The following is a 10,194-nucleotide window of genomic DNA, read 5'->3' as shown; positions in this document are numbered from 1 at the left end:
TGCTCTTAGCATACAAAGTCAGTTTCACATGGCTTCCAAAATAGATGAACAATATTTTTTGTCAAAATCTGCCCACACAAACAAAAGGAACTCGGAAAGCATACATAAAAACTTCCATGCCACCTGTGCAATTGTATTTTTTCCAAGCATTTTTTTGAATGTCACATTTGATGATGCAAAGGAGAGATAAAAGTAAGCACTAAATTTATTTTTCACAAAGGTTGCAAAACTCAAAGTTTCCACGGTTTTTAAAGAACAGTCAGATTGCTCGGAGATTTATATTCAGAACTAGTTTGATTTTTCTGACATTTCAAAAACCATTTGACATTTCAACATGCGTAGGAGCACATGGGCAGGCAGGCCGCATAGGAAGACGAAGACCACACGCAAGGTCTCTGTGTACGTGTAGCGTGCACCTCTACGCACGGTCTCGTCCCATCATGACTGTGGCGGCGTATATTTAGGCTGGCCATAGTGGAGGTAAGATAACCGGTAACATGCACTTGGGACTAGCAAACATGCTTATGTGGCAAACAATTAAAGAAGAGAGAAAGGGTTAGAGTTACATAGATAGATACCGTATCATGTTAAATGTTATGATACTTTGTGTTATGCATGGCAATGAATATGGTCATCTATGATACTACTTAATGTTACTATGCACTATGGAGGTAGTATCATATACTACTATCATATGCATGATACTAGTATATGATACTCCCCAGTATGAATAGCCTTATATGTTTAGGAGGTGGATTAAGAGCACACGGCGACGACGCCCTCCGAAATCACGGCCCGCCGTCTGCCCCCGGGGATTCGCGTCACTTTAGCCGAACTGATTTTTACGCGTGAATACACGACGAAGTTGTATAGGTTAGCAGTGCATACATGTCCTTTGACATTTAATATAGTTGACACTTAATGATATATCTGTGCAGCATGGTGGGGTAGCATATTAAATTGGGCAGCAAAAGTCAATATTCTCAGTTAATGTCACGCGTTTGCATGCAAGAAAGGTTCATGTGATGTCCTTTGTCTGCGCAGATATGTCAGAGTAGTTATTAGTACTACGTAATCAATGTGCTGTGTTGGAGCTCAGAGGTATGACACGACTCAATAAATAAAAACAAAACAGTTGCATGCAATGTAATTATCGTTAATTCATCTTTGCTGGGCCATGAAGATGAACGATTAAATGCGACTACGCTGCATTGATAAACCAGACAAGGTGACTAATAACATAGTTTTTAGAGAAGGAAAAATTTTGGAATTACTATAATTAATTTGTCTAGAATTATGATCACGAAGTTCTTGGGTTTAACTAAAATAAAAATAAGAAGACTTAATTTCATGAAATTTATTCCATGAGTTTCCCAACAATTAGAATATTGGAATTCCCTCTTTATTTAAAATTCTAATAATAATGAAATCCACTATTTTAATTGTCATAGGACGAGGCTCTCAATTTTATAGAAGACACATAACTTGATGTTTTTGTTCGATATTATTGTTTTAAAGCTGAAACAAAAACATGACCTTGCAAAGGATATTGTCAAATGAAAAATAATATTGCAGTTTGAAAACTTGGTAGAAACTAAATATTAGATGTGTTATATGATTCAAAACGCATGGCTCAATAAAATCCGCATGCATGTAGGGCCGCTGTCAGATGTCAGTCAGCCACCTACATCTCCATACGTTTATTCTTAGTCAGAGATCATTAAAAGTTTGGAAGAATACAAACCCTATACCTCTCCTAAAAGAAAACATACGTCAATCTAAACTGAAAAATACATGCTGTCTAATGTGGTGGCACGAATCCCTATGCTTATTCAACGGAGAGATATCAGGATGGTGAGCCCGCAGGTGCTCCTAGGCATCTACTATATCTAAATAGGAGCCCCCCACTACTTGAATTCTCTTGACATGCAGCCCATCCACATCAGCCTGCCACATCATCCATCCAGCCAGAAACATGCAACCTTCCATAAATATCGCGGGCAAGAAAACTCGCTAGACTCTGCATGCATGCAAGCGTCCATCTAATATGCCCCTGCAATCGCTCCACGCATACCATCAATATAGGATGACTAACACGGGAGGAGAAGAAGGAAACTGCTTTGATTATGATGGGAATTAATACGCGGACCATTAGTCTTTCATCTCCTTAACGAATAAATCTCCATTCATTCCTTAAAAAAAATCCCCACCGATTGTTCTTATATTCTCTCTATCCCTGCTTCTCTCTCGTAGTACGCCGCCGGCGGCCCTTCAAGTGTCATCGCCGTCCGAGACCCGTGCATACTCAATTGTTTGTCCAAATGATTTGTTCAGATTCCACAATCTAATGCCATTACGCCACATCGAGCGTCGCCACCGCCTTGAACGCGACAACTCGCATCCTTCCGGTTGATCTGGTCTCCGACAAGCACTACTCCCTCTGCAAGTCGCTGACTCTGGTCGAGATCTTCTAGCTATTGTGGTAGTGCTTATGGACCAGTACGTGCCTACGTGGTCGTCGAGCGATGTCCTGCACTGTGCGTTGCGGCCTCCACGGCGCGGACGCCAGCGATGGGTTCGCCTTCGCGCGGATTGGCGGCACCGAGCGTGAGTGCCAGTGGCCTGGAGGAAGGGTGAGTACGCATACGGGATGGATGGGGGCACTCCCGAGCTACACCTTGGATACATTATGATAGTTTTTTCGGTTTTGGATTTTTTTTCAGAAAAGGAGCAAAAGAATCGGGACAAAGGATTGAACTGGGACATATCCACAAGTATCCAAGACGCATCCAACATGTATCCGGATTTCTTTTCCTTCATTCTTAATGTTAATTCTTCAGATACCTGTTTAGATATGGTATCCAATACATATATTCTCAGTTTGTAGAAACATGTATCCTGCAGGTGTACAACGGAGCTTGGAGGGAAGCACTGAAACAATTTTGTATGGAATTTTACATTGATTCTACAAACTAAGAGGCCTATTATATTTGAACCTCATCCTCATATCTACTAAGAAAAAAGTCAAATTTCCAGCGCTAACCCATGTTTATTTCTCAATTTTCTGATTGTAGGATCCTGCTACCACCGGCCATGCAAAGCAAATCGGTAGGCAAAGATATACTTTCAAATATACTAATTCATTTTATTTCTTCGTTTTACTATTTTTAGATGTCTAAAAAGGTTGTCATATAGCAATCCAATTTTTACTGTATTCTTGTAGCCTTTCCCTACTTACTAACGTACTTTATGCATAACCTATTTTGTGCAGGTATGGTATTTGCACCAAGGGATTCATATTGCGCATGCTTTGGGCTCATGGGAACCATCTGCCACTTTTAGCTCCTATTTTATGCAGTTACTCGAAGTGTTGGTCACATGTGTTGTACGCTATTTTTTTTACAATGCCTTTATACCATCAGAGCTATATTTCATATGCTACAATTTTCTGAAGCATTCATTTTTAGTTTGTCTGATTTAGATTACTTTTTTCTTTAACAACTGATTCTTCTTTTTCATGAATCCCCTATGATGGCTTTTGGATTTGTAGACAAGTCGTTAGGTAAGAGTTTCATCTGGCTAATTATCGGTTAGTTTTCCTCCATTATACTTGGTTAAATACATTGCTCTTTCCTTATTATCTTATTGTAAGTCATTGGTACGTGTTGCTCTACTACCCTCCTTACCATGACTCACAAAGACATATTCTTCAAAGCCTCTGAATGAGCTAGCTATTGTTGTATGCTGCAATTTCAGTAGTTTGATGAGCTTGGAAGTGAGAAGATGCATTATTGTTTACTTTCTTGCACTGAAATGTGTCCTCCAAATAAATATCACAAATTACCAATTTCTGTTTTTCATGTCTATCTAAATCATTGCTGAATTTCCCGCCGTAAAGCGCGGGGTATCACCTAGTTTTCGTATATGTTTACTTTTATTCACCTGTTGTAGAATTAACTCTCAACTGTAAAAAAACTCTCGAATCACAAAGCGAAAACCTCCGAACCAATAATGGTGGGCTCATCCTCCCCACGCCCAAACCCCCTCCCCACTCCCCCGCAGTCCCCTCCCAATCCCTCACTCCCACGCCCCCGACCCTCGGCGCAGACGGCGCCGTCGGTGCCGAGGAAGAAGCGCAAGGTGAGCCTCCCGAAGAACGAGGAGGTCGCGGCCAGGATCTTCGAGAAGCACCGCTCCATGGCAGCGCAGCAGCCGGCCGGCCTCCCGGACCACCAGCACCAGGCTCGCGCGCTCTGCACCGCCTACACCGGCGTCTGCGCCGCCAAGTAGCCCGTCCGGACCCCCGGCGACCTGTCTCAAGTGCGCATTCCCCCGCCTCTCTCGAACCTTTTCCTCTTACGCTATTGAGACGAGCCTAGGTTTCGGACGATTTCGGGGTCACATTGCCACTCTAAGACGAATGGCTTGGTTTATGATTTGGGTGCCTTAGCTCTGGGATCTTAGGGGATTTTAATTGTGCCCATTTGGTCTGAGCATGGATTTTCGGTTTGGCTAGCTAATGGTCTGTGGAATCATAAGTTTCAGTCCAGTTCCCCTTATGTTTACTCATCTGCTGCGACCGTTGATGCTGCACGTATAGGCCATTACCATTTTTATATGTCAAGGTGTATTTATATCCCTTTAGGGTTGCCATTCTACTTGGGATTTGCCTGCAAGTAGATGACCAGAGAAGTGGTATAAGTCGATAACAGTATGACTTTAGTTTTGATCCATATTCTAGAACTCTTTCCCTTTGATTTTTCTTTTGCGTGTTGAATTTAGAGGTGGAAATCACACACTAGATTAATGTGTGGAATGTATCTATTACACAATGGTTGCTTTCTACATTGAGTTGCATCGATTTTTGAAAAACTCATTTTCTGAAGTAGTTTAATCGTTGTTGTTGCTTCTTCGGTTCTATTATTTTTGTCAGGGGAGTTGGAGGTTGGGTTGTTGACGTCATGGAAGTCTCCTTTCAGGGTCCAGCCTTGATTTGTCCCCTCCGAGAAGTAATACACCAGGAGAAACGGGTAATAGTTTTCATGATTGCTCACGTGTCCTCTGGAATCTGTTATTCCTTTTTCATCATCAGGATGACAACAAGTCTTCTTCCCCATCAGTTTTATGTATCAATAGTCAGTTCAATGGAAACAGGTTTATTATTATATCTTAAAAGGGTACTGTCCTTTTAACAGGGAAGAACACACTAAACAAACCTTATGTGCCATGGTTGAAATCAGCTGCTTATGCAATAATGATCACACTCTACAGGTATGATTTTTTAGGGTGGGGGGTGGGGGGCTATCTTACCTAAATTTTTGTTGTTCACGCTGCAAAATTAGTGCAACCTTAGTACAAAGGGCAACATTTAATCAGAGGAAAAGAGAAAATACACTTGAATATGCAACAGTGGATATTGACAGTTGCTTCCCCCCTAGGGAAATGGAAAGAGGGAAGGAATTTATGATGAGGCAAGAGCTTATTGACGCTGCTGAGGCCAGTGGTCTGTCACAACATGCAATAGAGTACAGTTTCAGTGATTCAGTATATGCCATGGTTGCTAATTTCAGCGGATATTTTAGTGCATCACTAACTGTCTTTGTTGTATTATGAGCAGCCCAAACAACAGTAGGAATTCTTGGAATGATGGTTACAGTTACACTGGATGGAATAGCATGAAGACGTTAACAAATAAGGATTTGGTTGAGAAAAAGAGTAATCCTGCAAAGTAATGTACCAGACTCGTCCTCATGTTAATGTTATGTTTTTCCGTCATTTATTAAAAAAAGAATTGGATCTTTTAGGGGAGTAAACCCAATACGTTTTATACTCACGTATTAGAGCACAATTTTTATTACCTTCACATCACTGGCTATTGCTGTATAATGTACTATTGTGGCTCTGCTAGCTATTGGTTGTGAACTTTGTACTTTGCCTGATCTTTCTTAAATGATAAAATGATATTTTAATGGACTCAAACTCAAGGAGATACCAGAGCTATAAAATATATCACTTGTATGCATGAACTTGACTCTCATTAGAGGGTTCATAGGGTTCTCATGTATTTAAGTATGATTGTGTCTGCACTAGTTTATCCAATTCATGCTCTTGCGACACTCACCGGATAGAAAAGCCACTCACATGTTTTGGTCTGAGTGTGGATCGGCTGGATCCAAAAATGTGGCTAACCTCTGGTGTGCTTTTGCAGTTTGGTAAATGTGTTCTCTAGTAATTTAACTTGTATCAAGAAACATTCCTACTTCATTTTTTCTCCTAGTCGGAGAAGTTTGATAAAGTGTAGCAGTGAAGTCATATATATGGTAGCAGGGTATCAACATCTGATAGTTTGCTAGTTGATGCTTGTGGGCACCTTAGGTAATATAATGCTCTCTAATCTTTTGAGCTAATTAAGAAAATATATCTTTTAAACATACAGCTCTGTGGTGGTATATCATCAATTTTCTATCGATGGAAAAGAAGCAGGCATGTCCAATTCCATAGCTCCTTTGTACTCATCTGGTCCACAATATGAACCTGAAACATGTTTATAAAAATCTTGCACATGTGGTCATTTGGGAATGTTCCAGATATATGCCAGTTTGCTACATGAACCAGATCTTGCTCATTATTTTGGTCCTGCAGTCATCTCCCTTCTTTATTTCCACCCCGAATACAAGCAGAAGCTCACTCTGTTCAGTTTGCATCTCCTTTTCTCTCTCTGGGGCTTTATTTGCCAAGCACACACATTCTGTTGAGATACCAAGCATAAACTTGGGACTTACCGTACGAGTTTGTTGTAGGTATTACCTAACAGAAAAAGGCAAAGAGACAGCTCGCGATTGTCTCGCATGATCTGGATTGGACGGTCCTGCAGGACCTTTAACAGCGGCCGGTCATCCTGCAGTTGTGCTCAGCGATGCAGGTTCTGATGAATATGACGGAAGAAGTCCCCTGATAGGTATTAATAAAGTTTTCTGCTCATCAGTATGAATTTCCAGATAACTGATTATTGTACCCCAGCAGCACTATAATAAATTCCTTTTACCGAAAAAGGCTTTCGCCCCGCTTTGATAAAGCAAACCGCCCAAGCCAAACGTCCAACAAGGTTCACACATGCACACACACAAGTCTCACAGACACATACAATAGTACACTGGGTTAATGCTGAGGGCACAGCTCAACAAGCCCTGAAATAAAAAACAACAAACTCACACACAGCAACCCGAGCAGCAGGCCTAATCAGGCTCCGGAGGAGGGGGCAGCAGCGGGGGCGCCACACGGAAGGCCATCGAGCAAAGATCGGCGAGGTGGGTGTTGATGGTGTCCCGATCCTGGGGCCGGCTAAGCGGCCACCAAAGTTGCAGGTAACCACACATTTTAAAGATCGCGTCAATTGCACATCGGAGAGGTACTTTCTGAATAACAAGCTTGTTGTGGATGGTCCAAGCGTCCAGGCGAGGACCCAACGCACAACCATCTAATATGGCGGTGGCGAGGGGCGGAGGCGTGGATCTCCGCAAGCAGGTCCGGGAAGTTGGTGTTGCACCACTGTCCACCGACCGTCTCGCGAAGGCAGGACCACAGGAATTGGGCCGTGGAGCAGGAGAAGAAGATGTGGTTAGCATCCTCCACTGTGCCACACAGGGGCATATCCCGTCTCCTGGTCCATTACGCTTGAGGACCTCTACCCCAGAGGGAAGGCGTCCTCGGATCCACTGCCACAGGAAGATCCTGATCTTCAGAGGAAGGCGAATGTCCTAGATCAGGCTAAAGGGCTCAGGGGCCAACGAGGGAGCGATAGCCGAGTATAAGGACTTAGTGGAGAAGCGGCCGGAGGGCTCCAGTCGCCAAGAGATGGAGTTAGGGGCACCCTTGACGTCCATCGGTAGAAGGGCAATGTCCTGGAGGAGGGAGTCCCAAGCGGCCACCTCAAGGGGGCCGATGTGGCGCCGCAAAGCGAGACGCCCTAAGTCAATAAGGGCCCTCTTGATAGAGAACCGAGGGTCAACCGCTATGGAGAATAGTTTCGGGAATCGGGCGGCCAGGGGGGAGTCCCCCGCCCAATGATCGAACCAGAACAGGGTCGAGGACCCGGAGCCAACCAAGATGGACGTGCCAATGCGGAGCACGGGTAGAAGCTGAATCACAGTCTGCTAGAACTGGGAGCCACCAGAACGTTGACAGAAAGCTAAGGTTGGCCTCGAAGGTACTTATTGCAGATGATGGTAAGCCAGAGTCCTCCCTCCCCATTGGCGATTCACCAGAGCCATCGGGTCAGGAGAGCAATGTTCATGCGCCGAGAAGACAAGATCCCAAGTCCTCCCTGGTCCTTGGGTTTGCAAATGTCGGGCCAGCTCACCATATGGTATTCCTGCTTTTCTCCCTCGCCTGCCCAGAAAAACCTGGACCGATATTTGGCGATCTCCTGATGGAGAGTCTCATGAAGGCTGTAGAAGCTCATGAGAAGCCAGAGGAGGCTGGCAAGCGAGGAGTTGATGAGGATCACCCTGGCCGCCTTCGAGAGCCACCTCCCCTTCCAAGGCTCCACCCGGTGCTGCATCCGAGTCATTGCGGGCGCAGGTCAGCTACGGTGAGTCGCGAGTCACTAATGGGTATCCCCAAATAAGTCATGGGGAAAGTACCCAGCCGACAGTTCAGACGGTCGGCCATGGCTTGGGCCTCCTCAGGGGAGTAGCCCAGAATCATCACTTCGCTCTTATCGAAGTTGATGGTGAGCCCGGACATCTGTTGGAAGCATGGGAGGAGGAACTTTAGGTTGGCTATGTCGGACATGGAGCCCTCCACCATTATTATGGTATTGTCTGCATATTGTAGGAGGGAGACCCCCCCCCTACCAGGTGAGGGACTACGCCGTGGATATGGCCAGCAGATTTGGCCTTATCCAGGATGACAGCAAGGGCATCGACCACGATGTTAAACAGAAACGGGAAGAACGGGTCATCCTGGCGAACCCCATAGAGAGTGGGGAAGTATGGACCTATCTCTCCGTTAATGTTAACCGCGGTCCGATCGCAGGTGACGAGCTGCATAACTCTGGTTACCCACCGGTCATCAAAGCCCTTGCGGAGCAAGACTTCCCGAAGGAAGGGCCAGTGAACCGTGTCATGGGCTTTATGGAAGTCGAGCTTCAGGAAGACCGCTCGATGGTGCTTGGACCGAACTTCATGAAGAACTTTGTGGAAGACTAACACCCCATCCAGAATAAACCGCCCTTGGATGAAGGCAGATTGGTTGGGGTGGGCGACGGTGTCAACTAGAAGGGTCACCCTATTGGCGTACCCCTTGGCCAAGATCCGGAATATCACATTGATCACAGTGATAGGCCGAAATTGGCGGATGTCAGAAGCACCCGAAACTTTGGGGATGAGTGTGATGACCCCATAGTTTAGGCGCCAAAGGTCCATGGCCCCCGAGTAGAATTCATCGAAGAGGGCCATGACTTCCGGTTTGATGGTTTGCTAGAACGTTTTGAAAAACGTCACTGGCAGCCCATCCGGAGCCGGGGCCGAGGAGGTGTTCATACCCTTTATGGCCATGAGGACCTCGTCCTCGGAGAAAGGCGCCACCAAGGCGACATTCGCCTCGTCAGACACTAACTGGGCAGCTGACCAAGTGTCGGGGGCCAGTGCCGCCCCACCCCTAGGGGTGGCGGAAAATAGGGCTTTATAAAAGCCATCGACGTGGACTCGGATGTCCGAAGGACGGACGAGAGGGGTATCTCCATCCCACAAGCAATGGATGGAGTTCCGGCGCCGCTGCCCATTGGCAATCGCCTGGAAGTAAGCTGTATTGGCGTTTCCACGGAGCACCCACTGTTGGGTGCTGCGGAGCCTCCAGTATGCTTCTTCATCCGTGTAGATGGTCGAGAGCTGATCCTCGAGATCATATCTCAGCATCCACTCATCCGGGGAAATCCCGGAAGTGTCAGCGTAGGCGTCTAGGGCTTGGATGGCAATCAGGAGGGCTTTCTTGCGCTCGCCAAGGTCCCACCCAAGGTTCATGCCCCACCCCTTCATAAATTGGCGGGCGAGCTTGGCACAGAACTGCCACGAGTCAACGGCGGACATGGAGCGGTGGGAAGATGAGCGTGCGGAGATCCACTTAGCCGCGACCGCCTCGAGGAATCCCACCTAGTTGAGCCAGAAGAGCTCAAACCAAAAAACGCAGCGGGTT

The 10,194-nt window shown here is 45.7% G+C and overlaps 1 protein-coding gene across 6 annotated transcripts in view; it reads left to right on the top strand.

Moving 5' to 3' along the window:
- Window positions 1–4,022: 4,022 nt before the first annotated feature.
- Window positions 4,023–10,194, top strand: part of LOC123113047 (crossover junction endonuclease MUS81) — a 13,439-nt gene continuing 7,267 nt past the window's right edge. For 2 of the 6 annotated variants that reach the window (XR_006455882.1, XR_006455877.1), the window contains exons 1-6: window positions 4,024–4,320; window positions 4,934–5,030; window positions 5,196–5,271; window positions 5,439–5,525; window positions 5,618–5,728; window positions 6,801–6,958. The gene's annotated coding sequence lies outside the window, so the exon portion shown is untranslated. The other 4 variants (XR_006455885.1, XR_006455890.1, XR_006455891.1 and 1 more) reach the window with 4 other exon arrangements.

Source organism: Triticum aestivum, chromosome 1B (genome assembly GCF_018294505.1).
Source record: "Triticum aestivum cultivar Chinese Spring chromosome 1B, IWGSC CS RefSeq v2.1, whole genome shotgun sequence".
NCBI classification, from domain to species: Eukaryota; Viridiplantae; Streptophyta; class Magnoliopsida; order Poales; family Poaceae; genus Triticum; species Triticum aestivum.
This window is presented reverse-complemented; position numbering and strand designations above follow the sequence as displayed.